This window comes from Phyllostomus discolor, chromosome 6 (genome assembly GCF_004126475.2).
Source record: "Phyllostomus discolor isolate MPI-MPIP mPhyDis1 chromosome 6, mPhyDis1.pri.v3, whole genome shotgun sequence".
Classification (NCBI taxonomy): Eukaryota; Metazoa; Chordata; class Mammalia; order Chiroptera; family Phyllostomidae; genus Phyllostomus; species Phyllostomus discolor.
Genome location: NC_040908.2, coordinates 168,926,087 through 168,952,383, shown reverse-complemented (window position 1 = coordinate 168,952,383; position 26,297 = coordinate 168,926,087). Strand labels below are relative to the sequence as shown.

At 64.0% G+C, this 26,297-nt stretch overlaps 1 protein-coding gene across 2 annotated transcripts in view; it reads left to right on the top strand.

Moving 5' to 3' along the window:
* Nucleotides 1–6,627: 6,627 nt before the first annotated feature.
* SHANK2 (SH3 and multiple ankyrin repeat domains 2) overlaps nucleotides 6,628–26,297 on the top strand; it is a 293,436-nt gene continuing 273,766 nt past the window's right edge. For both annotated transcript variants that reach the window (XM_036029823.1, XM_028503888.2), the window contains exon 1: nucleotides 6,628–6,697. The gene's annotated coding sequence lies outside the window, so the exon portion shown is untranslated. The remainder of the gene's footprint in view (nucleotides 6,698–26,297) is intronic.

The following is a 26,297-nucleotide window of genomic DNA, read 5'->3' as shown; positions in this document are numbered from 1 at the left end:
ACAACGTCCAGCACCTCCAGAAAGGCCCCGCAGCCTTCTGCACCCCGAGGCCCTGAGGATAGTCATGGGTGGCTCTTCTCTACTCTTTTTTATTTTGCATTTAATGGCTACGTCCCTCCTCCACCGGAAGCTTATTCTGTGACGAGGCGTGGGTGAGGGTTTAGCTGTAGTTCCCCACGTTTGCTGAGGCCTGTGCTACAGAGCATTCATGGGCAGTCCTCTTTTTTTTTTATACATTTTTATAAAGCACATTTACGGTAGACGAAATCCCCCCAGGCCCTCTCCCTCCCCGCCCCTCTGTCTCTCCTCCCTTCCCTCCTTCATCCACTGGAAGCAGCTGAGGTCCTACTGTGCACGCCAGACGCTGGGGAAGAGCTGCGGGCCGGCCAGGCGAGCCCGGCAGAGTGAGCACTCGGTCATTGCAGAGAGCCCCGGGCCGTCTGGGGCCCACAGCGCGAGATCACACTGTAGTTGCCAGGTGACAATGGAAGACAGGTAGTCGATGTGAGGTGTCCCAACGGGCAGGCGACAGGGAGGGAGGGAGAGTCGGGTGCACTGAGTGCTCTGGGGAAGGTGGGGGCTGCTGTTAGGTGGTCTCTCTGGGCCCGTCTCCCACCTGGTGACAAACACAGCTTTTCCGTACAACTGATCTGCGGTCCCTTTCGCCTGTCCCGTTTCTGAAGTCTGCCCGTGCTCTTGGGAAGCCCGTGTTTACTGCCCACGGGTCTGTCTACAGGAAACAAGGGAATCACAAGGGCAGCGCGCAGCCCGTTTCCCCACAGTGGCGGCGCCCACAGAAACAGCTCCCCGAGGAGAAGCAGAAGGCCCCCAGCGTCCAGAGGTCTCCTTGTGGCCCCTCCAGGTCCCGGCGCCCAGCACGTCCAGTGCCACCCAGCACGCTTGCCGGCTTCCCTCCTGGCCACAGTGGAATCAGTGTGTGCACCTGTCGCCCGGCACCGCACCGGGGAACTTCATCTGTGCTTCCGCCCGGGGCGCTGAGCATCCACTTCTGTTTCCGACGGGCTTTCCTCCGCACGGGCGTGGCCTGAGTCCTCCATTCCCCTCGCTGTGGACCGGCCTCCAGGAGGGGGCGGGGTACCAGTGTCGTGAGGACCTTTTGAGCACTGGGAGGGCACAGAGGCGCTCGCTCCCCGGCAGCAGCGTGGCTGGGACGCGGCGGATCCTGCCGGACGGTTTTCCCAGGCGGGCGTATCCATCCGCCCTCCCACCGGCTGCGCACAGATAGGTGCGGCCGGTCTGCAGCGTCGGGATGGTTCGCTTTTCCGTTTCAGGCACTGGGTGTGGCCACATGGTTCCTTTCCCACGTCTCTGTTGACCAATAAAACCGAGCACTTTCTCGCAGGCCCGCAGGCCGCTTTGGCTGCCCCTTCTGTGAGATCCATCCAAGTGTGTGGCCCGTTCTTTGTATCGGTTTGTGTTTTTTACCGAGTCTCTTCTGTGTTCTAGATACAAGTCTCTGTACTGTTTATTTTTTTTTTTTGCATGCTTACTCCTTCGGATACATGCCAGGTTTAAGAAAGCCCTGTCCTGGTCTGGTTTGGGATTGCGTGCAGTGGAATGAACAGGGTTCGTTCGAGGGCCTTGGGGGTGGCCAACAGGGATGCACTGGGCGAACCCCAGAAGGATTCCAGTGAAGAAAGGACAGTGAAAAGGTCGCGCAGTAAACGGCGCCTTCTTGAGAAGGATGGGTCCTGCGTTCTGAGCCCTGGGATCGGCCCAGAATGGCCGTTCGTGGGTGTCAGGCGGTCCGGGTGAGGGCTGCCAGGCACTCTGGTCATATCCCAGTCGCAGCTGGATAATGGGTGTCCGGCGGGTGTCTGAGCGGGTCCCTCAGAGGGTTACCTGAAGGTCCACGTGCGTATCCAGGCATCGACCGAGCCCGGAACGTTCCCAGAAGTGTAATTCCCAGGCCGGTTAGAACACGAGGGGAGTCTCGGCTCCCGCCCCGCCCCCTCCTGCTGTGACTGGTGTGAGCAGCGTGGCTCCAACAGCTCCGTCTGGAGTTTCCCCCTCCTCCACTCCGTCCTCTGTTAGAACGGGCCCTTCCGGTGTGTTTAACGTTCTGACTATAGCGTCCAATTGCTGGGTTGTTTCGCATCAGCGGAGCCCTCCTGGCCCTGAGGGTGGCTGCACTGTGGCCCAAGTTCACGTCCTCCCTGGGGCAGGTGCCACGGTCCGATCCTGGCTGCCTCTTCGTGGCAGGCTCACCAGACACGCACTTACTTCAGTCTAGGTTTCCCCGGAGAGCTCTGCCTGCAACGGGACTTGGAGGCGGGGCGTTGTATGTGAGAACTGACCCCCGGAGGCAGGTGTGAGGGACCCGAAAAGGGAGACGCAGAGGAGGAAGTCCCCCCCCCCAACCCATGCAGGAGCTCCTCAAGGTCCCTGCTGTGAGCCAGGGGGGGCCAATGGCACTTCTTAGAAGCCAGGGGCCGGTCACCTCCCAACCTGCCGGCTCTGCTCCACAGGGACCGTGTGCCGCCCCGAACACTGATGCCTCCGACCCCTGGCTGCATGGGCACCGCGGGAGGCCTGGGAGGGAGATGCTTCCTGAGTGGGCCTGGGGAACAGCCCGCAGCCCCAGGCCCCTCTGCCACCCCTCTGCCCCCACCGCCCCCAGCCCCTCCGGTCCTGCAGGACCAGCTCCTGTCCTCCAATCACGATCACAGCGGCTTCCAGCAGGAGCAAGCGCGCCCTCGGCGCTCCCAGCTCTCAGGCTCAGACACCGTTCCCAGGAGCCTTTGCAAAACCAATCCATGCAAAATAAATCTGTGGACAATGAATGGAGGGTCGTACAACGCTCTGTCGGCCTGCAGGCCGGCGACAGGGGAGGCACTTCGTGGAGGAGCGGAGGGGTTGGTGAGAGCTGCGGGCATTCCCACCACCGGCTCATGGGACCCCGCTAGAAGCTGTCCTGACATCATGGGGAAATGAGTGACTTGCCCAGGATTCAGTGTGTGTGTGTGTGGGGGGGGGGGGGCTTGAGGGCAGTAGACCCCTGGCTGTGGTGGGAAGTCTGTAGGAAAGAATTGCAAAAGCAACAGGGTCTGGCAGGGGCTGCACATGGGGCAGATCGTTGGCTGGAGTACCTGCCTTACCTGCACTTGCCTGTGCACGCCTCTGCACCCCTGCGTTCCCCGGCTCCCCCTGGGCACCCCTGCCTTCCTGGCTCCCCCCGGGCCCCCCTGCCTTCCTGGCTCCCCCTGTGCATCCCTGCCTTCCCCAGTTTCCCCCTCTGCACCCCTGCCTTCCCCAGTTTTCCCCTCTGCACCCCTGCCTTCCTGGCTCCCCCTGTGCACCCCTGCCTTCCTGGCTTCCCCTGTGCATCCCTGCCTTCCCCAGTTTTCCCCTCTGCACCCCTGCCTTCCTCAGCTTTCCCTCTGCACCCCTGCCTTCCTCAGCTTTCCCTCTGCACCTCTGCCTTCCCCAGCTCCCCCTGTGCACCTCTGCCTTCCCCAGCTCCCCCTGTGCACCCCTGCCTTCCCCAGCTCCCCCTGGGCACCCCTGCCTTCTCTGGTTCCCCCGTGCACCCCTGCCCTTCCTGGCTCCCCCCGTGCATTCCTGCCTTCTCTGGCTCTGGCCTCATGGCCTCGGGTAGGTCCCATCCCTCTTAGCACCTCAGTCTGCCCCCTGTGAGCTGAAGGGATGGGTCAGGTCACCCCACCCGGGCAACCTAAGAAGCCTTCTGCCAAACAGTGCGGCCTGCGAGGTCCCAGACCCGGGGCTGCTCCTGGGAGAGACAGACAGGGACCGCACTGCACGCAGCAAGCGTCTGGGTTAGTCTAAGCCACACAATATTTATTACGTCTTTCCCGGGACAGGGGAGTCGGTTCTTTTTCACACCCCTTAATGGTAGGATGTCCCAGTTTCTAGTTCTCTGTAGAACAGTTCCTCTTGCAGGGCAGTCCCAGGGTGCCCCGTGCTCAGCGGGCACCCCATCTGCATCGTGACGGACGGCGGACTGCTTCCGGCTTCGCAGGAGAGAGAGCAGCTCTTTGGCTGGAGGCCAGTCTGTCTGTCTGTCTGCAGGCTCACTCATTCCTCCGTGGGCGCCGGGCTCGCAGGGAGAGGAAGGCAGCCTGTAGGGGCCACAGCAGGCAGCCCTGGGATCCTGGGCCACAAGGAGAAGCTCCCTTTTCCTAAGCAGAAACTGACTGGGGTGCTCCCGGCCTGGCCGTGGGCCGCCCTGGGCCCCTAGAAATTAGGCTGCTGAGGGAAGTCCGCTAATGATAGAGGCTCAGTGCCTGTCCAGGGCCGGTGCCCCAGCACGGACAGGCTGTGGAGGGGTGGGTTGGGGGTGGAGCCTCCTGGAACCGGAACCAGCAGCACTTCTCTGGGCAGCTGGACCTAGCACAGGCACGATGGCCCGCTTCCCACCCCCCCAGCCCCCACCCCCGGAGGTGTTTAAGACCGACCGACCGGGAAGATGCTGCTTTGCCGGCACGCGGCTGAACTGGACACCTCTAAACGGGCGCAGGGAAACTGGGACAGAAGCAGGACACCTGCCGTCCTTGAAACGCAGAAAGATGGGGCTCTCCCGGGGGCGCTGCTGTTGGGCCTCCAACAGATGGCAGGGACCGTGGGGTGGTCGAGGAGGGCGCGGCCACTGGGTGGACAGACGGGCGGAGGCCTGGGTCCCCGGGGTGGGGTACTCCCGGTGGCCGGCAGCGTGGCTCTGACCTTTGAGCCCTCTGCGGGGCAGCCGGAACGTGCTCTGAGCAGAGCTCTGGGCAGCCGCCACCTTGGCTATCTGTGAGGATGTTTCTAGAAATCTGGGAAGGGGTGATCGGGGAGGGGAGTGGGAATCTGGGAGAAGGCAGGTGGTATCTTGGGGCCTTGCCTTTGAAATTGGGGTTGAGGGTCCCAACACCCTGAACACACCACTTTAGTTGAGACGACGTTTTATGTGGGGTTACGGGGAGGGGCTGGTGGCAGCAAAGGAAACGGTAGCTCCCCCCTGCCCCCTCCCCCCATTGTATCTGGGATCTGGATCTGCTGCTGAGGAACCCAGAATCCCCGGGTCCCTGCCAAAGGGATTATGCCTGCAGGATCCTGCCAGGGCATCCTTCCTCATCCCGGGGATTATTAGGACTTGATTAATTGCCTCCTTTATTCGTTCAACAAATATTTTATTACGTCTCCTGCGTAAGGGGGCAGAGGGGAGAAAGTCCGCTCCTGGGAGCTGCCCCCGGGAGCCAAGGTGCTCCCACTCCGTGAGTGAGCTGAAACATTCAGGCCCCAAACACAACTTTTCTTTCTTTCTTTCTTTTTTTTTTTAACCTAAGTGCTTTTAAATGTGGGACAATTATGCAAGTAGGGAAAAAAAGTATCTAGAGCAAATATTTAACTTTGCCTTTGGTATGCCGAAGTCCTAGGCCCTTGCAACCCTCTCAGGCGTGCCTCGTAAAACTGACTTAAAATATTTGTGAAGTATATATTAAAATTATGTATATAATACATAAAATAGTACACACCATGTATTGTCTATATAGTTTCTTTACAAGGGGGAGCCGCGTGGGGGGGGTGTCAGGGGAGGGTCCCTGACCTGGAAGCCGCTGGCGCCCCTCCCCCACTACAGAGGGCAGATCCTGGAGGCAGGGAAAACTCCCCGTCCAGAGTATTGGCACACTCGGGACCAGAGCCCTCCGTGGCTGACTCTCAGCACGCGCAGGCTGCAGCCCCCAGGGCGTTGTTGTTGGGGCCTGCAGGGAAGTTCTCTGCCCGGTGCTCCCGCGCGGGGCTGGGAGGAGTGAGTCCGCGGGGCCTCCGCTCAGGACAGGCTCCTCTCGGTTCCGGCAAACTCAGCGATCCCCGGGTCCTGCATGTGATGGGGTTCCGGGTGTCTCTGGAGGGCGCTTTGGGCCTCTTGGGTTCCCCTGAGTGGTTGGCGTTTATTCCCCGGGCCCCATCCCCCACCTTTCTTGGATGGAGGCGCCCAGGCGGAAGGCGGCCTGGGAACCGCCGGCGGCGCAGTAACCCGGCACAAAGTTTTCTGGGCTCTGCGCACCTCGCGATGTGCAGGGGCCTCAGTATTCCCAAACCCTATGAACGTAAAATACTCCAGGGCCGGCGCCGGCCGCGTCCTCTAATTGCACAGACGAGCCAGCTTTACAAAATAGGGGACTTTCTGGCCCGCTCGGTTTCTTCGCGGAGGGGGCGGCCGCCGCGCGGCGAGGGCGGGGCGGGGCGGGGCGGGGCAGCCTTGGGCGCCTGGCCCGCCGGCGTTGCTACAACAGACCGGCGCGCGGCTCCTGAGCCGGCGACGACCGCCCGAGCAGGTGGGGCAGGTGGGACGGGCCCACGGTCTCGCTGGGGCAGACGTCCGCGCAGGTCGCCCGCGCGGATCCGGGCCGCGCGCGCCCTTGTTGGCAATAGGACCCCTCCCCCATCCTCCCCAGTCACCACCGCCCGCGCAGGGCAGAGGGGAGGGACGGCTGAGTCGCCCGGGAGAGGAGCTCCCGGCCTCCTGCAGCAGCGTGGGGCGGGGCCGCAGCGTCCCCTCCCCCACCCCGGACACCTGAGCGGCCGAGCGGCTAGGGCTCCCGCGCTACAGCCGGGCTGGGCGCGGCGCCGCGCCGGTCCCCGCGGCCGAGCCAGGTGCGAGCGGACGCCGGCCCTCCCCAGGGGGCTCCGACCTGCCCGGACTCCCTGAGATCTGGCTGAGGCCCGGCTCCAGGTAAGGCGATGGCCGGGGACGCGGGGCGGGGGTGGCAGGGGCAGCCAGCGCGGGCTGGGAACGACTGTAGGTGGCCCCCGGGCGCCGGACCGGGCACGCCGGCTGCATTTTGGGTGCGTTTGGACTCCGGGAGCACCAACTATCGGGTAAGCGCAGTTCTGGACACCTGGAGTCTGGGGATAGGGCGTCGGGTGGAGGTCGCTTCTCTGTGGAGAACGCCCCCCCTCCCACGCAACCCCCGCCCCTCCCCGCCCGCGCTTTCTTCTGGTTTAGGGCTGGTTTAAAATAATTTGGAAGTGGCTTGGGCTCAGAGCTCGGACCAGGAGCTTTGTCCTTCTCGCTCGTGAACACCCTCACCCCTAGCACTCCCGGCGTTTCCCCGTGGGGCAACGCAGGTGGCTCTATCTTCATCCCCTCCCCCCACCCGGGGGTCTCTTTGCTCTAGGTCGCCCCTCGCCGACCAGCGTGCGGGGCCGAGGACCCGGCGCGGGGCCGCCAGGGGGCGCGCGGGGGGCGGGGACTCGCGCTGCGGCCGCAAGGTCTCTGGAGACCCTGCTACGGTCATCTTGCCCTGTACTAGCGCCCGGAGCCACTATCCAGGTTCCCGCGACTGGTGCATCGGGCCCTGGAAGGTCAGGGTCGACGTACCTGCTGCAGGCCCTGGGGTCACAGGTCGGGCACCCGGGTCCCCGGGGTCACGCAGAGTCCCCGCCAACTGCTCGACTTTGCCCGCCTCGCGCCCCTCCGGGGTGGGAGTCCAGGCCGGTGCAGGTAGCGTAGCGGCCCCCGCGTCCCGCCGCCGCCCGTGAATTATGCAGGAGGCTGGCACCGGCGCGCTGGAGTTGCTCAAGTTTCCCTTGGCAACTTTGGCCCGGGCATCCCTTCTCCCGGCGGCCGGGCAGCTCCGCCCGCGCAGCCCGCGGGCCCAGGAGCTTCCGCAGGATGGCCGCGGCGCGGAGCGCCTGCCGGGAGACGCCCACCACTCACTTGCACCCGAGCTGGGCGCCGCTGGATCGCGCGAGCAGGTGCGACCCAGCGGAGGGCCTCGCCGCGGGGTTCGGAGGGTGCGGAGCTGCCCTCCGGTTGGGTCTGCGCGCCGGCTGTCTGCGCGGGATGGAAGGGCAGGCGGCCGGCGCGAGGTTTGCGTTTCCGTGGGGCTAGGGGCATCCGAAGCGGGTTTGGGAGCGAGGCCAGTGCTTCCGACAGTAGCTTTCGCGGCTGAGCTCTGAAAGGGACCCTGGGCAGCGAGGTCTGAGAATACGCAGCCGGGCTCTCAGCTGGGAGCTCAGGCCCCAGGACCTGGGGGGCTCTGGTCCGCTGCCGTGGGCCCTCTGGAAATCGGAGGTAGTAAATTGAATAGTTCTGTGACCTCTTTTTGTTGGAAACTCAAGTTGGAATTAATGAGGTCAATTGCTAATTAAAGTAAGCGCCAAGAAGCAGAGAGGTAATTTCGGAAGTCCTCCGTAGGGGCAGGGGGCTGGGGCTCTGCCTGGGACGACTTTGCTGACCCCCAGGGCGAGCCCCCGCGCCCACACGAAGCAGTAGTGGGGGAGGCCTGCTACCACCAGCCTGGCCCTTCCTGTGGGCGGGGGTGGGGGGTGGGGACAGACCCTGGGGCAGCTGTCCCAGGGACCCGAGTTTCCACGCTGCTGTCGGTGACAGCCTGGCTGCCTTTGGTAAGAGGGCCGGGCCTTGTCTGCCTGGAGCGTCGAGCCCACGGGGGTGCTGCTGTGATTAAGGAGGGGTAGCCCATGTGGCCACTGTGGGAGGGGTTCGCTGGTGGAGCCCGGAAGTCAGCATCCTTCAGGGGGCCTGCGGGGGACCCCGTCTTCATACAGTAGGTGTCTCCCTGGTGGCCGGGTGGGGGGCTGGCTGGGGAGCGGCCTTCTGAAGGCCCCTGGTCCCGTTACCGTGCTGCAGTTTTTCTGGTTTTCCTAGAAGGAAGAGTTGGGTGGAAAGGTGGCGTTTTAGGGTCCCTTGGAAGGAGGCTGTAACTCCTCAACGACGGAACGGCCCCAAAAGGCGGGCCCCAGGGGGCACCAGGCCGCTCTGAGCACAGTGGACCCCATTTGGGTGGAGGGTAGGGTGGGGCACCCTGGCGTCCTCCGGCCCACGCACCGTTCGCTTCAGAAAGCCCAGCTCAGGCTCCAGGGAGTTTCCGAGAGCTGTTCTTTCACTCGTTCATTTGACAGGTGCTCGGGCTGCGTTCAAGGGCCCTCCGCTGGCGTCTGGGGGTCACCCTGTGAAGGTGACTTGGTCCAGGCCTGGTGGGGACCCTCCCTGCCCAGGAGGAGCCGGGCCCCGGGGGCCGGGGCCGGTGAGAGGAGTACCGCCACGGGGAGGAGCAGGGCGCTCGGGCCCGGCCTTGCACTTTCCGTTGCGTTGGCGGTGGGAACCTCTGGCGGTAAAGCTGGGAGCAGGCAGAAGGAGGCCGGGAGCTGGCCGGCCGGTGCGCAGGGAAGCGCCAGCAAACCTGCTTTTCTAGAGAAATCTTCCTTTATCTCACGCGCTTTATTTCCAAATACGTCACCGAGGCCTAAGGGACACAGTCCTGGGAGGCCCCTTTTCCTGTCGGTGAGCAAGGGGGACTTGTCCAAAGTGGGGTTCGGTGTGGGGACTGCCGAGGGGGCCTCCTGCTGCAGAGGACCCTGGGGGAGGCTCCTGTCTGAGTCCCCAGCTCAGAGCCCTGAACTCTCTCCCCCCCGCACCCCGAACCCCAGCCTCCTGCCTGCTCACCGGAAGGCCCAGCGTCCCCTGAGGCTGTGAGTCTGGAGCCGTCACCCCTCAAAGCCTGCAGAAACGGGCCTGTGCCTTGTCCCAAGCCTCAGGGAGGGGACGAGTGACCTCAGGCCAGTCTACTGGGTCCTCTTCTTTGACCGGGGGGCGGGGGGGGCTGGCAGGGGGTGGGGAGGAAAGCGCCCCAAACAAACGCCAGTTGTTTCCATCTAGGGAGCCCAGCCCCCCACCGGGGCACGTGCTGAGACCGTGGAGCTCGTGGGTGAAGGGCTCGGAGCCTGGGGCCCCCAGGCTGGGGCCCCCTTGTGACCAGGCCCCGGACCCACCGTCCGTCCCAAGTGAGGGGCCTGCCCTTCTCTGCTGGTCAGAGGTCAGAGGTCATCCAGGGAATGTGGGGTTTTCCTGCACCTTGGAAAAAATGGCCTCAACAGGAGGAGCTGGCGGGAGGCTGGTGGGGGGCGGTGCTGCAGGTGCCCCAGAACTTCCAGGCCAGTGGGGAGGGGAGACAGGATTGGCCAGTCAGCACGTAGTGGGACAGAGCTGTGACAGAGGTGACCCCTGCGTGCTGTGGGGCACAGCAAGGGCCCCCAGCCCAGTCTGGACAGGTGGGGGTGCGGGGACGCAAAACCCCGGGAGGAGGCGGGGCCGCCTGAGCGGACTGGCAGGAGTGGTCTGCTTCCTGTCCCAAGGCTGGGTCCTCGATCGCAGTCACGAGTGACCGCAGCTGCCCCCGGGCCCCCGTCCCACCCCACGGGCGCCAAGAGTCGCCGGTTAGAAAATGCTTGTCTTGCTCCTGAGGCGTGAAAAAGAGCTACCTGCAGTCAAGGGAGGAGAACCAACGTTTCCAATTGACCTTCTTGACGGGAAATACCCATTTTTTTTCTCCGAAAGCAATTTTGAGTCACATTTTGGGGCAGCTCATGAATGCTAATGTCCCGGGCTGCAGTGGCATCGAGGTCCGTCTTTGGGGACAGAGACGCGTGTGGCGTAAGCCTCCCACGGCCACCCCAGAGGCCTCCAGTCCTGGCGGGGCCGAGTGCCTGCCCAGGCCCGGGGACAGCCACGGGGTCACTCTTGCTGGGTGGGTGGGGCTGGGCCAGCTGGTTCCCAAGTCACCTCCTAGGGGAGTAAGGCCCTGGAAGCCCTGGGCTGCAGTGGGGGAGGGTGGGAAATTGAGGTGACAGCAGGCTCCCTGGGATTGGCTGCTGCGGGAGGGGCGGGATGAGTGCTGGTGACAGACCAGGACAGTTGTCCTGGGGGGTTTCCCAGGGGCCTCAGCGGTGGCTCATTGAGTGAGCCCACACGCTCCTGACGGCAAAGCTGCGTATTTCAACCGCTGAGCCTTGGGTGAGGAGCTCCTGGCCACCCACCCCCCAAGTTCTGACTGAGGCTGGACTGGAGCCTCCCAGAGGGACCTGTCCCCCCAGAGGTCTAGGGGTGCCCTTCGAGACATGCATGGGGTTTCAGGGGTAAGGACGGCCGGCCCGCAACCTGGGAGACCCACGGAAGGCACCCAGTAGATGCGTGGTCCTTGCACACCTGCAGGGGGCCCACGGGAGGTATCCAGTAGGTGGGTAATACTTGCACACCTGCAGGGGCCGCGCCTGGCTGGGGCAGCCTTTACCAAAGTTTCTTTTGGCTCCTCAGCTCCCTAAAAGGGTTGTTTTTCAAAAACCCTATGTCCTCCTGGAGGTTTCTTGCCCCATGTCATACGAAGAATCCAAATACCCACCCCCTCCTGGCCGTCACTGTCACACTCGAGCTCCCGTGCAGGCTTTGGCCGGCGGCTACAGTTGTTCCGCGCCGGCTCAAGTATTTGCACAGGGTGTCGAGCCCCGTTCGCGAGGTCAATATTGACATTTAAAGTAACTGTTGCCTAAGAAAGAAAAGGCCTCGTGGACACGCACCCCAGTGTGGGGGCTGGCGGTGGGGGGTGGGGCGGAAGGGGGCGGGCGGAAGGGGGATAAACAGTGATGGCAAAAACACGATAAAAACAAATTCACAAAATAAAGTAAGTGTTGCCTCACCTCAGTGTATCCGCTGGCCTGCAGACGGGGTGGGACCTGCCACCCACGGTCCCTGACAGACACCGCGGGGCCTCGGGGCCGGGAGGGCTGCCTGCTGCTCCTCCTGTCCTCAGATTTATAGGTAGACCTTCCCGTTAGCGCTCTCGTATTAATCTTCTTTTATTCATCAGCCTAACGCTGTTCTGCAAGGAAGATGCACACGTATGAACGTTTATAAATGTTTCCCGTGACCTCAGGTCGCGTGGCGTTTAAACACGGCGCCGTGCCTCCAGAAAGCAGGGAGCTCGGGCCCGGAGAGACCAAGGGGGTTTCAGAGACGGGGAAGGAAGTGTTGCTGGGTGTTTGCGTTACGTTGGGTACGATCTGGGAGCCCGTCCTGGGGGCACACTTCGGTGTGTGACGTGCGGGAGGGGCTGCTGGGGAAGGGGCGCCCGGGGCCTTTCCAGCTGAGCTGTAGTGAAGGGCCAGGCCCCCAGTGCAGCGCCCGGCAGGGGGAGAGGGAGAAACAGGCCGGGGCAGGGTTCTGCTGCACCCCGGGGTCCCCCCCAGGTCTGCAGCCCTGGAGGCGGGGCATCCCACGCCAGCTGTCCTGGGTCGGTTCCGGCCCGTGAGTCCCCGCTTCCTCCCCAAGCTTCGATCAGGACAAGTGGGAACCAGGTGGATTCCTGGGCTGGGCGGGGAGTGGCCGGCAGCCAGGACACGGGGGCTGGCCTGGTGCTTTCCGGGGGCTCTGATGGCCCCGTGGTCCATCTGTCTGAGGGCAGGAAGGGGCAGCAGGGACCGACCACGGAGACCCGGGGTCCAGGGTGAGGGTCACTCCTCCTGAGCTGAGCTGAAGGCCGACCTGGGATTGGGGAGTGAGTCTTTGAACCTTCCTGAAAATTCAGCTTGGGACCCCTTCCCCGGGGAGCAGGAACTGGTGTGGGGCGGGGGCCCCTTCTGGTGTCAGAGGGCACAGCCACTCCTGCCTGGGGCTTTCCCTGCCCCCCCCCCCCCCAAACCATCTTCCTGATTTCCACGAATTGTTCAGCATTCCCATCGTCCTGTGCCAGGGCCTGGCGGACCCGCCCCCCTGCAGGCATGGGCCCTGCTGCCCTCGGAGTCCAGGGTGCCCCATCCCTTCAGCAGCAGATGGGCCCCCAAGGAAAGAGTGGGTCCTGCTTCTCTCTCTACCTTGGGGTCCTGGGGGGCACCCGGTGCCCAGTGGGCCCCGGGGATGTTTGTGGGGTACAGCGTGTGGCGGGAGAGCGTCCCCGGGGCAGTTGCAGCACGAGCCAGCCTCCGCCGGTAACTCCCCCTCCTGCATGCACTGGGCGCCACCGGCAAGTCACAGAACCAGTTGGGCCACCAGCCTGCCAGTTCTCAGCAGCTCAGCGTCACAGGCCTCAGGTGGCCCGGGGACTTCCGCCCACCGAGCCCGCCCTGGACATGTTTGCTGAAACTGCCCGCCTGGGCGCTGGCCGGGAGAACCAGCAATGTGGGTGGACGGCAGTTTTCCTGTGGACACAGTGGAGTCCAGGCGGAGCTGGGGCCGGAGTTCCTGAGGACGGCCCCGAAGCTGGGCCCGTGCCGTCCCAGGTGTGACCCGGCCCTCCGTGGGCCGGGGTCCCTGTTACCCAAACACACAGTGCACAGATGCTTCTGGTGCCCCCACATCTGATGAAGGGGTGTCCCTGGTCCCCCACCCGCGTGGGGGGAGCTCACGACCTCAGTGTCCAGCCTGCTGTCCTAGGGCAGTGCCGCGGCCCCAAGTCCGCGCAGTTAGGAGACCCCGCCGGCCTTTGGCCGAAGGCGGCGGTCGGCAACCTTTGTCCTCATCTCTCGGCCCGGAAACTAAAGTTTCCGGGAAACTAAAGCACACCAAAAATAGGTATTTTTCACCGTCCTGAAAAAAATAGGTAAAAATTGTATTTGTGCCCACTGGGTGGCTGTTGTCGTTTTTATTTGACAGCCTAAGGGGGAGGTGGGGGGCCCCGAGTGAGGGGTGGGCGTTGCATGTTGCCCTCGTCCTGACGGTTGGAAATCGCCGGCTAAAGGGATCGAAAGACTCCGTCCGTGGCCACCAGGTTTTCGAGTGTTCTGGCCCTTTGGGCTCCCTTCCGGGGCTGTCCCCAGCCAGGTGAGGGGCTCACTCAGGCCTGGGGACTGTGGTGCCTGCGTGGCCTTGGGCAGTGTCCTCCCCACCCCCGTCCCTGCCCCCTTCCCGACTCTGTCCTGTCTCTTTGCCCTGCGGCCGGGTGACAGTTTCCAACGACGCCTGTCCCCTGTCTTGTCACTGAGGGTGCGTCGTCTGTGAGGTTTAGTTGTGGGTTGCCGAGGGCCACTGGGCGGTCCCCGCTCTGCGGGACAGAGGGACCGGCTGGCTGGCGGCAGAGCCTGGGGCGGCGGGGCGTGGGCTCGGGGGCGGTGGCTGGGGGACAGACTGGCCTGGGGTTTGACGGAGCTGGGATGCTTCCCTGCTGAAGGTGCAGCTTGGGTGTCTGATGTCACCCAGGGCGCATCTCTGCAGCGGTGACAGTCGGGACCCGGACAGTCCCTCTGTGGCACTGGAAGGACGAGAAGGCCTTTTCACATGCCCGGGGTGGGGGTGTGCACAGGTGGGGCTCGGCCACTGAGGAGGGGGCACAGCCGCGTCACAGAAGACAGGCCTGTCGGCGGCCCCCGACGCAGCGATGGTGTGGGTGTCCTTGCAGAGACGGGGCTGTGGGTGGTGGGAAGAAGGGCCGATGACAGACGGGTGGCCTCCAGCCCTGCCAGTCATTTAGCTGTTGGTCCCCCCAGCCGGCTGGCTTGCATCTCAGCGCGCCGGGCGCTGTGCTGGGCTGGCACCGGCCCCGACTGCCGACTGTCGTTGGGGGGGGGGAGATTGTTTCCGGGAGCTGGAGGAGAGGACCGTGGGGAAAGGGCCGGACGCCTAGAAAACCCCAGGCCGGTCCCTCCCCCAGCTGCCTGCGTCTCCCCAGCAGAGGGAGGAGCTTTCATACTGGCCTGGCCTGGCCTCTCCCTGCCCCATGCTGCCCCGAGGGGACCTTGGTCGGGGGGAGCTGGAGTGCTCAGCAGAGGGCCCCCAGAAGTTCCGAAGTGACCTGTGGGGCCACCTGAGTGTTGGGGATCGAGGACACAGAAGTCGTCTTCATCTGAACGCTCGGATTTGCAGGGGACGCAGGCAGAGGAGCCGGCACGCTCTGGGCGGGGGCGTGTCCAGCGGCTGCCCGGGGCCCAGGGGAGGGCCGGGTGCTTGGCTCAGTGACCAGGCCCTGGGATGTCCCGGACGCCTCGGCAGGTGGGGCGGGGACAGCCAAGGTGATGACTTTTGACAGTGAGAGCGAACACACTCTGGCCGGGTGGCCCAGTTGGTGAGAGCGTCGTCCTGTGCCCCGGAAGGCTGTGGGTTCAGTTCCCGGTTGGGGCGTGTACGGGATGCAACCAGTGTCTCTCTCTCTTTCTCTGTCTCTCTCTCTCTCTAAAAAAACATCAACAAACGTATCCTCAGGTGAGGATTAAATGCATAAAAGGAGACTGCACCTGCCCCACCCCCGCCCCCCATCCCCTGCAGCTGGGATCCGCCTTTGTTGACCGAGTCCGCCCCTGGAGTGGGCGGCCGTCACCACGTGCGTAACCGCGCCGCCTCCTGGGTGTGTGTGTCATCCTTCGGCTGCACCGGCCCCTGTGCCGGGAGCGGGGCCCGGCCGTCCGCGTGCCCCTCGGGGACCCTGACTTCCGCCCGCGTCCGAGGAGGCAGGGCACAGCGGCTCTGCGGTTGTTGTTTGCGTGTTGGGGTTCAGCCTGGTTCAACTTCCGTTTGCGATTGTGGTTTGTCCTGGGTCGGACCCTTAGTGACCGAGCAGCCCTGGAGCCCCGGGTCCATACTAGGGTTCCAGGGGCCTGGTCCGCGCTGTCCCAACGTCAGTGATGTCTCGTCTCCCCTCTCGATGATGGGGAGACCTTTCCAGGGGAGCGTGGGACGGCGCTGGGGGACACCTCGACCGTTCAGGGAGGTGCTGAACCCGCTTCTACTGCCTGGGCCCCCTGGGGTGCCTTCTGCTGCCCTCCCCTGCCCACGCCGTGCAGGTTGGGGGAAGGGCACCCCGTGGACACCGTCCCCCGGGTTGCTTAGTCGTCATTTGGGGCAGTGGCGCTGTGTGATTAACACGCGTGTGCGGGGCCCTCCGGTGGGGGACCACGTCTGGATGTGCCCACGGCCCCTCGTCCTGCCCCCCGGGCACCCACCCCTTTGCTTCCCGTCTCTGTGAACTTGACTCTGGATTTAGAGTCTTTTTGTGAGTGGCATCTCTCACTTTTCCCAGTGTCCTCGAGGTCCAGCCACGTGGCAGCAGGCAGCAGAACGTCCTGGCTTCCCAAGGCCGAGTGACGCTGCATCCCGTGGGTGCACCGTGGCCTGCGTGGCCATCCTCCATCTGAGTGCACTGGCCCCTCCCGCCGTCCGGCTGCTGTCAGCAGGACTCCCGCCCGCCCACGTGGGTGTGCACGTATCTCCCCGAGCCCCTGCTCTCCGGAAGCACGTGGGAAGCAGAGAGCTTCCCACACCCGGCTTGGGGGTCCGAAGCAGAGGCTCCCGCCCTTTTGCTGGCTGACCCCACGCCGCTTTCCCACGGAGAGAGGCCCGCCTGCCTCTTGGATCCTGGGACAGAGCAGGGTGACCCCTGTTTGTCGAGAACCTGTGGAGTAGGATCTCCCCACCCTGCCATGTCCGGAGTTCCCACCCCCCCCCCCCCAGGAGGACATGCACTCCTTCCTGGGGGTCCCCAGGGGTGTTCCGTGCTGGTGGGCTTCACCGGGGCTGGGGCAGGACTGAGGCGGGCGTGGGGGGGGAGAGACGAGCAGGGCAGGGAGTGCTTCTCTCAGAGTGCAGCTCCTAAAGCGCCTGGGCTGTCTCATGGCCTCGAAGCCTGAAACGTGGGCTGGCTGCGCGGTGTGCTGGCCCCGTGGGGCCCTGGGTCCCCTGTGAGGTGTGGGGTCGGGGGTCAGGACACCCCCTGCTTCCTGACAGCTTTGCCCTGGGGGCACACTCATGAAGAACTACGTAAGAAATCGGTGTTGATCAGTTGCTTGCCCGGTGCGTTGGCACCTCCCCGTAGTGTTTCAGGGAAGGGCTGCTGCCCTCCCCCAGGGCCTTCGGGCTGGTGTCCGAGTTTCTCTCTCCGCCTGTGCCTCAGGACCGTCCTTGGGCGGGGCACCCCTTCCCAGGGTGTCGTTAGATGCCGCTGGGTCTGTGGTTTGGGGGGCAGAGGTCTGACTTTCACGAGTTTCCCCGATGGCTGTCCCCAAGTGCATGGTGCCGCGCTGTGATCCCCCAGCCTGGTGAGAGAGCTCCCCGCGCCCCCATCCTGGTGCGTCTGGTTCATGCCAATCCGGCGGGCGGGTGGGTGGGGTCTCTCCTCTGAACTGTAGTTTCTCCTCCGGTTCCGAGACCACCCTCCAGTGCATCGGCCCCCCTGGCTTTCCGTTTCCCAAAACTTCCTGGTTTCCATGCTCTTCAGCACGGGTCGCCGGTCCACTCCTAGATGTTTAATGTTTGGATGTGGTCAAGTTTATTGCTCTTTTCCCCCAACGATGTTTGCTTCTCAGATTACCCCTGTCCTCACAGGTCATTCCTCCGGCCTCTTCTATCATTTAATATTTTTTCATTAGTTTTTTTTTTTAAATTCCAGGTCTAGTGTGAGATAGGGGTCTGTCTCTTTCTGCACAGAAGGACCTGCCCCGGCCCGTTTTTTGGCACCGCCCCGCCCTCTGCGGTCTGTCCTGGGCCCAGCTCCCAAGTTCGCCTGGGGGTTGGTTGTGGGTCGGGCTGCCCCTTGACCCTGGCGCGAAGTCCACACTGCGTGTTTGCAGTCCCTCGGAAATAAGGTTTGATCCTGGCTGTGTCACCTGCGTTAGACACCCCGCAGCCATGTTGCAAATCACCCCACTTTGTGGTGGAGCGCAGGAACCGGGTCAGGGGGGCTGATGTGCCCGAGGCACCCAGGCGGGCAGCCCGTGGATCTGACTCAGATCCAGGGACCAGGTCTGCTGGGGCCCAGCAACTCCGCGGTGCTGAGTGGGGCGTCTTGGGTTCAGCGTTGGCGGCGGCTGCTGCCCCAGCCAGCGCTGGCGGCTCTGTCTGTGGTTGTGGCCTGCGGTGCGGCGGCCACCAGCCACACACACGTGGCTACTGGGCCTGGAAACGGAGCAAGTGCCCCAGGTCGAAAGGATGGCGTTTTGCATATAAAATGGCGAGTTAAATAAAATATGAGTATTCATTTCAATGGCTTCTCTCTCTTTTCTTTTTAAAAGCGTGGCTCCTGGGAAATTCAAAATTGCCTCTGTGCCAGAATCCTGCCACTGTCAGAGGTCGCTGGTTTGCCATGTGGCTCCCTGGGCGCCGGCCTCTGCCTCCCAGCTTCTTGTCCCCTGGCCCCCGCTTCTCCCTTGTCACCCCCTCTGCCATCTTCCCCGACAGGCCCCTTCCTGCAGACGCCCCCGTCACTCATCTCCAAGACCCTTCTTTGTAGGAGCGGGAGGGAGGGGTCAGAACCTCTGCTGTCACGGCTGAGGATGCCCCACAGTGGGGCACAGTCCTCATGGCAGAGAGACCCGAGGCTGGCGGGGACATCGGGGCTCATGTGGGTACTGGGGGGGCCGAGTCCAGCCCTTGGAGAGGACGTGGAGCCTTAGGAAGGCACGAGGCCCTGGCCAAGCCCCCCCCCCCCCCACCTGGGCTAGGCCATCTCCTGGTCCCTCCTGGAGCCACGTGGTGAGTGTAGCCGCCCAAGCCCAGGGCAGCGGCTCCTGGGCTTAGCTGGAGGGAGGGCTCCGTCTCGGAGGGAGTGTCCGGGGGGGTGTTGTCACTGTCACCCAGCACTCCCCCGCCCCCGGGCCCTGGGCGGGCAGGTGGGTCCTAGGGCCGCTGGGCGTCTGGGCCTGGAACACCTGGTGGGCTCCTGGTGAAATGGAACACCTGGCGGGAGCAGGGTTGGTGGCCTGGGGCGGAGCCTCTGCTCTCCCCAGGGAGAGGAAATACCTCTGAGGTGACAGAGCGCCTGGCCAGCCCCCGCCCCCTCCCTCCCCACGTCGGGGCCAAAGGGACTTCTCGGGAAGGGTCACCTGTTGACGCCACAATGAGTAAGCGCTGGTTACACTCTCCCTGTGGACAGTGCTGTCGTGGGAAACGGGGATCCCGTGTGTCCCTGCAGCTGCTGGCTCACTCGCTCCTGCTGCTTCTGTGTGCATGCTCTCTCCCGGTTTGTTGGGGCGTGCTCACCCCCCCGCCCCCGGGGACCTGCACCCCACTTCTGGGAGGAAGCACTTGACACCCACTTCCCGGGACGGGGCCCGAGGCCCGGGGCGCCCCTGGTGCGCTGTGTGTGTGATTTAACCGGGCCCTAGAATCGGGGGGGGGGGGACGGGAGCGCCCGGCCCGCTCCCCTCGCGGTATGCGGGTGGCTCCCAGCATGCCTGGCGGCCTCCGGGGCCCCCGTGGACGGTCCTCTTCGAAGGACCTGAGGTGTGACCTCCAGCTGGCTCAGCCTAGCTCACAAAACCTGCGCCCTGTAAGCGTGCGACTGGATCGCCCCCGTCCCTGGGCGTCTGGTGGGGAGGAAGGTGTGGGTGGGTTCAGGACGGAACCTGAACAGGGCGTCTGTCCATCTATCCAGGCAGGAATGGCGTGTGGTTCGGGGCCCCGCTCTCCGAGGCTGTGGTGCTGGTCCTGCCAGGATGGGTGGAGGGGTCTTGCCCCTCTGTGTTGCCCCTGCATCTTTGGGGTTCTGGGGGGTGTTTGCACTGCCCCCAGGCACCCGCTTGCATGTCCCCTTCGTTGGTGGTGCCTTGTAGTGCTGGGGCACACTGCCCTCGGCCAGCTCTGCCCAGTAACTGCTTTGTGACCTCAGGCCAACCAGTCGACCTCTCTGAGCCTTAGCCTGCCCATCCGTACCAGGCGGCAACAACACAGCCGAGGCGGCTGAGAGCATCAGATGAGACGATGGACTCCAAGTCGAGACACGCACGTGTCCGAGCACTGTGCTCTGCTCCCGTCGCTGCGCATGTTGACTGTGCGTGCCTCATCTGTCTGGACAATACTCGTGCCTCACGCAGGTGTTTGAATTTGTCCTCTCCCCTCCCCTCCCTTCCTCTGTCCTGCTGGGGTCTCCGGGTCAGGCACAGCCCCCGAGTGACTTCCCGCCCCCGCCTGTCCTCCACAGCACCTCTGGCTTGGGCTGCGGGAACGCCCCGAGTTCACGCAGGGGCTCAGGGTGGGGGCACCCGGCAGCCCCCTCCCAGTCACCTGCTGCCGTGGTGGGGACGTCAGCCGCCTTGGGGGCCACCAGGGCTGCTTCCTCACCCCGTGAGCGCTGGGAGTGGGGAGGGAGGGTGCGTGTCCCGTGGGCGGGCTCCAGCAGGCTGACCGCCCCCCTCCCCGGGGCTCCAGGTGGCCGCTGGGGGCAGTGGAGCGTGCGGCTCCGTGGGGCCTTCTTGGCCCTCGGTGGAGTCTCTGACATGGATGTGCTTTTGTTCGTTTGAAAGTTTATCCTGCCATCTTTTATTGAAGAGGGAGAAGGGGAGGCGGAGTGTTCGTTCGTAGTTCAGCCAGGGGCCCTCTCTGGAAAGCCGGAGCTGTGGCAGGGTGGGGCCTCGGGGGCGGGACCCAGCAGGGTAAAATCCGATGCACCTGTGCGTGCCGCCCCCCCCCCCCCGCCCCGCGTGGCTGCACCCTTCCCCGCTCTGACTCCCTGGTGTCGGGAGCTGGGGAGTAGAGATAACGACACCCACCTCCCAAGGACCTATTAAATCCAGGGTGCGCCCCGTCACTTGTTCTGTGTGACAAACCGCTCCAACACAGGGCTCATTCAGGGCCGGGCACTGAGTGTTTTGTGCCTGCCTGCCACACAGTCCGTCTTCAGCTTGGCCTTGGCATTGCGAACGCAACCACGTTCCAATAAAACTTTATTTACAAAAACAAGCTGTGGGCCGGATTTGGCCTGCGGACAACATTGGACAGTTCTTGGGGGCTCCCGAGCTCACCTGTGGTCAGCTTTGGGGCAGGTCTCACGCAGGTGTTTGGGGTGGTGGCAGCGGAAGGGGGTGGGGTTGTACTATCTGTGTCTTGTCGTCTGACAGGCCAGCCCAGCCCCGCCCCGCCCCATGGTGGTCGCAGGGTTTCCCAGGAACAGCAGGAGAGAGCAAGCTCCCGTGTTCTGGCTGGTCTTAGGGCTCCCTAACGCGGCCAAGTCCAGGGTCGCTGGGAGTGGACTTGCCCGGATGGAAGACCCAGCGAGGCACGGACTGAGTGGGCCGTTGCTGGGACACCCACCGCGGCCGAGCCTGAGAGAGAGAACACTCATCTCTCCCCTCCAAGGGGCTCCCTTAGCACTCACGGCCACCACGCCCGAGGGCCACGCACTCACGGCCCTCGGGCCACACACGACCACCGCGGAGACGCCGGGGTGGGCCTCCATCTTCCACCTGCCCCAGGGCTCTGTGGCTTAGCCTGTGGGCATCGTTCATGGTTTGACTTTGTTGCCAAATGGTTTTACACGGGAACTGGGACATGGTCGCAGAGCCCCACTGTCCGGGAGACGATGGGCCCTCAGCCCCCTGCCCGGCCTGCTTTGTGGACAAGCAACTTCCCACGGAGAGGGAGGGGCAGGGCGGGGTCTGGGCCCTCTGCGGTCCTGGCTGTGCTGCCCGGCACCCACGGGCACATCGGATGGAGTCCCACTGCTGCTGGCACACCGCACGATGGGCAAGCAGTGTCCACCCGCCGGCCACCCCGTGGGCGGCGTGCACTCAGCTGCGGGATGTGGCCTGTGCCCGAAGCTGGCCGTGAGTGATAATGTCCTCCCCCCCCGCCCCGTCCTCCTCCCTGAAGAGGCGAGCATCTCGCCGTGTGTTCAGTAACCACCGCCCCCCCAGCAGGAAGTGGATTCCAGACCTCCGTGAGCTGGTTAGACTCAGAGGGACCTTTTGTTATTGAGCTGAGACTCACACCACCCGACCCGGTGAGAGGGTGGGCTTCGCCGGCATCTTGTCCGTCCACACCGCGGGGCGGCCCCGCCTCTGTCTGGGTCCCACAGTTCTGGTTTCCCGCACCCGCGAGGAAACCGCACACCCGTTGGCAGCCACGCCCCACGTCCCCTCCCTGCAGCCCCCCCGGCACCCCCCAGTCCGCTCTCCGGATTCACAAACCGGGACGCTTCACGTGAGCTGACCGCACGGCCCGAGGCCTGTGTGTGTCCAGCTGCTCTCGTCCGGCGGGACGTCTTCCAGGTGCCTCCACAGACGGCGAGTCCGGCCCCGGTCCTTTCCCACGGCCGAGTCATATTCCGCGGCGTCCGTCCCCTGTCCGAGGACCTTGGTTGTCACCACCGTGTGACCATCGGGACGAGGCCGCCGCGAACATCCGGGCACCGGCTTTGGTTTGAACGCCTGTTCGCTCTTGGGCAGAAGTGGGCTCCTAGCTCTCGGAAGGCCCTTCTGTGGGCGGGAGGAGGGTGTTGGCGTTCCTTCCTGTGTGCGGGGCGCCTGTGTCCCCCCTGTGCCCCCTCGGCGAGTCCCCAGGGTGCCTCCTCCTTCCTTCCGGTTCCACAGAATCAGCTGGAACGCAGGCATCTGGAGGGCAGTGGGCGGCGGGGGCCAGGCAGCAACCCCCACATCCCCCCGGAGCCCAGCTGCTACCTGGGGCACTGCCCAGGAGAGCCCCCCCCCCCCCGGCTGGGGCAGGCTGGCCCTGCACAGGCACAGCCTCCGGGGCCCTGGCTGCCAGCCCGGGGCCGGGGCCACTCTGTGCCTGGGGCGTTTCCTGAGGGTGACGAAGCCGGTTCAGAGCCCTTCACAAACCTGAGTTCAGCCTCCGGGGGAGGATGTGCCGTTCCAAAAATAGAGGCAGGCCGCGGGGAGGCCGGCATTTTCAGAAGCTCAATGATTTACTTGTTCTCTGTGGGGGCAGCGAAGATCCCTCGGACAGGGAGGCTTTTCGCGCATTTCCTAGAAGCCAGTCACTGCCTTTTTTTTTTTTTTTTTTTTAACTGTTGCGATGTGTTTCACCTGCCGAACGACTCACCTATGGACCGGGCGCCACGCAGGGTGTTTCTGCTCTGGCTCGTTCGCAGGGCGGGGCAGCCAGCTTGGGGGGGACGAGTGCGTCCCCGGACCGCAGCCCCCAGCCCCTGCCGCTCAGCGGGGCTGTCCGGGCGGTGGGGGGAGACCCCCTCGCCTCGCTCCCCACCCCAGCGCGGAAGCACGTGGCCCTCGCCTCTTCGGGACGGCGTCGGCGGACACTTCTTTGTTAACGCACTTCGTCCGGTTAGGGAAGCCCCCCCTTCCTGTTTTTGCGAGGATTTTTGTCCTGGGCCGGGGAGGGGGGATGAATTCTGGGAAATGCTGTGCCGGCACGGAGCGACAGGATGCGTGGGTGCCCCTGGGCCTGGCGCTGTTGCCGTCGTGTGTTACTAAACACTGTGTTTCGATGTTAAGTACTGAACCACCTCGCGTCCCTGGAATAGCTCCCACCAGTCGTGGGGCATCGCTCTGTCCGTGTGTGGTGCCACCAGATGCGCAGCCCCTTCGTACACCCCTGTCCCGGCCGTCCTTGCTGCACACAGTGGGGCGGGCAGCGTCCCCTCCCGTTCTGCCTGGGGCAGGCGGCGTGTAGAATTGGCGTTCGTTCTTCGTTCCGCATTTCCCGGAATCTCCAGTGGAACCATTTGAGTCTGGAGCTCCCTTTCTTGTCAAACTGGGAGTTTTAAAACGATGCCATCTCCTTCTTAGTTATAGGGCTGTTCCGGCGACCCCTGTTGTGTGTGGGGGAGCTGTGACGGTTGTGGTCTCCGGAGGAGTCGGTTTGTCTCGTCCCTCCTGTCCCACTGTCCTCGGCGCTCCGTCATTCCCCGCCCGGCGGTGGCAGGGGTGTGAGGACGTCCCCACGTCTCTCCTGGCGCTGTTCACGTAATCTCCTCTCTCTGGTCTGTGTCCGTTTGCTAGCATCCTGTCCATTTTATTTGACACAGAACCAGCTATTGTCTCATTGATTTTTCTCTGTGGCTTTGGTTGTCTTCTTCCTGTGTTCAGTGTCGTTTCCTTCCTCTCCGTGACCCTCCCTCCCTTCCTCCCTCCTTCCCTCCCTCTCTTCCTTCCTCTTTCCCTTTGTTCTTCCCTTTCTCTCTCCTTCCCTCCTTCCTTCCCTCCCTCTCTTCCTTCCTTCCTCCCTTTGTTCTTCCCTTCCTCTCTCCTTCCCTCCTCCCTCCCTCCATTCCTTCCTTCCTTTCTTCCTTCCTTCCCTCTCTTCCTTCCTCCTTCCCTTTGTTCTTTCCTTCCTCCTTCCCTCCCTCTCTTCCTTCCTCCCTCCCTCCTCCCTCTTTCCTTCCTTCCTTCCTTCCTTCCTCGGTCTCAGCCTTGTAAGGGGTACACGCACACCTGTGCATCTGTGTGTATTTGTGCATGTGTGCACATCACACCCGTGTGCAAGTGCACATGTATATCCACACATGTGTACACGTGTGTGTGCACACACATGCATCTATGTGCACACGTGTGTGGGTGCATCTTGGCCTCTGTTCGTTTCACGTTTTCGAGTTTACTGCTACGGATGCCCTCACTGGCACCCGTGTTGGGCTCCTGCCAAGGTCTTACCAGACCCTCTGTCTCCTGAACCCCCCCAGCCTTCCCAGGGGGCATGGCACGAAGCCCCTTTGAAGGTGAGGAGGCCGAGGTTCCAGAACAGCTGTCTCCCTGGTCCCCAGGTGGGGAGGGGCAGTGCCAGCCTTGCTGGTCCCGTGATGCCTGTGGCCCCGTTGCTGTCCCCAGCTCGCTGTCCCACGAGCTCCTCCCTCAAGGCAGGCAGCTGGTACCTGCCCGGGAAGTCCCTGGCACCCAGCCCAGGGAGGGTGGGGGTGGCCCACATGGCTGGCCCGCACGGGCGGCCACTTGTGCTGGAGCTACTGGAATTTGCCAAGCAGTCTGGGGCGGGGCTGCAGGCGGGATTCCGTTCCTGCCCTCAGAGCCCCACCTCGCCCCGCCCACCTCTGTGCCCTCTGCAGCTTGCCCACCCCTGCTGGGGCCCCTGCTTCCTCGAGGGGCTGCTCGCTGCCCAGCTGGAGCCCCAGCCCTGCTCCCACCTGGACCTGTCCAAGTGGCGCCGTGTCTGCTTTGTGTCCCGTCCACCCGGTGGTCTCGGACAGCTGCGCCCACAGGCAGCTTCCTCACGTTTGGACTTTGGGCACGTTAAGCCCCCCCCAGTGTTTCTGGGGACCCTTCAGGCTGCCCAGCCCGGCCTGTCTCCTGGCCTCCATCTCTCTCTCGCTCGCTCTGTAACGGAAGTCACCGAGGTTCAGGTAAAAGGGCCTCCAGACCACCCAGGATGGACGAGGAGGAGTCTCTTCCTGGCCCCTCAGCCCTGGAGGTGGGCACGAGCCTCCCCGGCCTCCCTGGGGCCCGCGTGCTCGGGGCTGGCTTCGGGGGACACCCGGCTACAGACCGGCGAGGAGCGCTCAGATTCGGAGACAAGGGCACACGCTCCAGGCGAGTCGGCTGACGGAGCGGAACGGGGCCACCTGGGCCGCTGGTTCTGGCCCCTGTCACCCTCCCGTTCTGTGTGGTCCGTTTTGGCTCCCGAAGGAAACCGCCACCTGCATTTCTGCAGAGCACTGCAAGTCCGTCCGCCACGCGCTCGCTCACCTCTGCTCGGAGGCAGCGGGGAGAGATCGGAGGACGCACACGGCCGTGACCTTCTGACAGAGGGCACGGTGCATGTCTCCGGCTGGTGGGAGAGAACTCAGGGCCTTTGGTCTGAATCGTTCTTTGCACCCCCTCCTCCTTCCCTCCCTTCCTTTCTTGTGACGTTTTTCCTCTGTGACAGCGCCTTACCTGTCCGCCCAGGTAGCCACCGCTCCTCAAGGGTGTCGGAAGAAAGGCGCTGTGATTTTGCTCTGGTGCTGTCGCCGCGGAGACGAAACTTCTGTCGCTTGCCTGCGTGTCAAAGGGCAGGCTGGGCGGCCAGTTCCCGCTCCCCTAAATACTCCCGCCAGCGTTTCCTTCTCGCGGTTCCTCCGTCCACCCGGCCGCGTCCCCGAAGCCCTTTGTCAATCGAGAAACAGGCTCTGCGTCCCACTGCATTAAAGGCACACAGAGCCGCCCGTCACCACGAGTGAAGTGTCGTATGAAGCAAGTGCCCCTCCCTGGGCTTTGCTGTCTTCTTCTGTCTTTAGGGCCTGTGACACTGTCCCCAACGACGTCAGCGTAGGCAGCCCGTGGCCCCGGGGTCTGCCCGTCCCGGGTGGGTCGCCGCCGTCCCTGCAGCAGCAGCTGGTTAGGGTCCCCCAGCTGAGGGGTGGCGTCTGCACGTGGGCTGCCTTTCCTGCCCGGTCCCTGGAGACCCTCCTGCAGGGCCCGCCCTGGGGACATCGCCGACAGCCCGTCTGTCCTCGCTGTCACCCGGCCACGGCGGGAGTGCATCTTCCAGAAAAGGCCGGGAGAGCCCGAGACCTTTCTTCCACGAGGGGCTCCCTCCTCTGCTGCCACCCCTGGGGTTCCTGGCCTGGCCTCTCTTCTTCGTCCTTGTGTGCAGGCGTGTTGGAAATAAAATCTCGTGGCTGCTTTTCCTGTGGGGTCGTGGGGGCGGGGCAGGGGACAGACACGTGGTCAGTCCTCCCAGTGGGAACGGCCGGTCGTTTTGTAGCGAAAAATCCAGGCATCCAGGATGGGGCTGTGCCCGGGGTGGGGGGGGTGTCCCCTAGACGGAGGCGGCCAGGTGATGTTCTGTCTTCATCCCATGCTTTTCTGCACCCACCGCAGTGGTCCGCCTCAGGGTTTCCGGGGAGGCGGGAGATGGCGCCCGCCCTGTC